This window comes from Acyrthosiphon pisum, chromosome A2, assembly GCF_005508785.2.
Source record: "Acyrthosiphon pisum isolate AL4f chromosome A2, pea_aphid_22Mar2018_4r6ur, whole genome shotgun sequence".
Taxonomy (NCBI): Eukaryota; Metazoa; Arthropoda; class Insecta; order Hemiptera; family Aphididae; genus Acyrthosiphon; species Acyrthosiphon pisum.
In genome coordinates, this window is record NC_042495.1 from 108184187 (window position 1) to 108186143 (window position 1957).

Below are 1957 nucleotides of genomic sequence, written 5' to 3' on the forward strand. Positions count from 1 at the left end.
AAGAAGTAGGTAGGTAGCCAATTTTAATAGTGCAGATCTTCGAAGACCAGAATGTGTAGATGTGAATTGGAAAGTGGCAACATATACGTAATTCAGACTCAGAGATTCAGTTAGACATGATTTATGGAAATTGGATTCATTAATTTTTGGACATTCAAAGTAGGTAACTTTTATGATAAACGTAAGTAAAACCCTAATTTAATGTATTTTTTTATTTTGTAGAATATACCATACTACTATAGTACTATTGTCTGATTGTGAAGAAGCAGGTAGTCAATTTTAATAGTGCAGATCTTCGAAGACCAGAATGTGTAGATGTGAATTGGAAAGTGGCAACATATACCTAGTTCAGACCTTAGAGATTTAGTTCGACATTATTTATGGAAATTGGATTCATTAATTTTTGGACATTCAAAGTAACTTTATGATAAACGTAAGTAAAACCCTAATTAATGTATTTTTTTATTTTGTAGGATATACCATACTATTGTCCAACTGTGAAGAAGTAGGTAGGTAGCCAATTTTAATAGTGCAGATCTTCGAAGACCAGAATGTGTAGATGTGAATTGGAAAGTGGCAACATATACCTAGTTCAGACTTCAGAGATTTAGTTAGACATGATTTATAGAAATTGGATTCATTAATTTTTGGACATTCAAAGTAACTTTATGATAAACATAAGTAAAACCCTAATTAATGTATTTTTTTATTTTGTAGACTATACCATACTACTATAGTACTATTGTCTGATTGTGAAGAAGCAGGTAGCCAATTTTAATAGTGCAGATCTTCGAAGACCAGAATGTGTAGATGTGAATTGGAAAGTGGCAACATATACCTAGTTCAGACCTTAGAGATTTAGTTCGACATTATTTATGGAAATTGGATTCATTAATTTTTGTACATTAAAGTAACTTTATGATAAACGTAAGTAAAACCCTAATTAATGTATTTTTTTATTTTGTAGGATATACCATACTATTGTCCAACTGTGAAGAAGTAGGTAGGTAGCCAATTTTAATAGTGCAGATCTTCGAAGACCAGAATGTGTAGATGTGAATTGGAAAGTGGCAACATATACCTAGTTCAGACTTCAGAGATTTAGTTAGACATGATTTATGGAAATTGGATTTATTAATTTTTGGACATTCAAAGTAGGTAACTTTTATGATAAACGTAAGTAAAACCCTAATTAATGTATTTTTTTATTTTGTAGAATATACCATACTACTATAGTACTATTGTCTGATTGTGAAAAAGTAAGTAGCCAATTTTAATAGTGCAGATCTTCGAAGACCAGAATGTGTAGATGTGAATTGGAAAGTGGCAACATATACCTAGTTCAGACCTTAGAGATTTAGTTCGACATTATTTATGGAAATTGGATTCATTAATTTTTGGACATTAAAGTAACTTTATGATAAACGTAAGTAAAACCCTAATTAATGTATTTTTTTATTTTGTAGGATATACCATACTATTGTCCAACTGTGAAGAAGTAGGTAGGTAGCCAATTTTAATAATGCAGATCTTCGAAGACCAGAATGTGTAGATGTGAATTGGAAAGTGGCAACATATACCTAGTTCAGACTTCAGAGATTTAGTTAGACATGATTTATGGAAATTGGATTCATTAATTTTTGGACATTCTAAGTAGGTAACCTTTATGATAAACATTAGTAAAACCCTAATAAATGTATTTTTTTATTTTGTAGACTATACCATACTACTATAGTACTATTGTCTGATTGTGAAGAAGCAGGTAGTCAATTTTAATAGTGCAGATCTTCGAAGACCAGGATGTGTATATGTGAATTGGAAAGTGGCAACATATACCTAGTTCAGACTTCAGAGATTTAGTTAGACATGATTTATGGAAATTGGATTCATTAATTTTTGGACATTCAAAGTAGCTTTAGAAACCCTAATAAATGTATTTTCTATCTAATAATTGTAT

General features: G+C 30.3%; 1 long non-coding RNA gene across 4 annotated transcripts; it reads left to right on the plus strand.

The window, feature by feature from the left end:
* Positions 1-91: 91 nt before the first annotated feature.
* Positions 92-1727, plus strand: LOC103308066. Of its 4 annotated transcripts, none has more exons than XR_001678807.2 (8): positions 92-159; positions 223-416; positions 474-660; positions 718-910; positions 968-1158; positions 1217-1409; positions 1467-1653; positions 1716-1727. It is a non-coding gene; the product is annotated as an uncharacterized LOC103308066 (long non-coding RNA). The 4 variants fall into 4 exon arrangements; XR_510319.3 differs by having other exon boundaries at positions 968-1154; XR_003839450.1 differs by having other exon boundaries at positions 718-900; positions 968-1154.
* Positions 1728-1957: the final 230 nt, after the last annotated feature.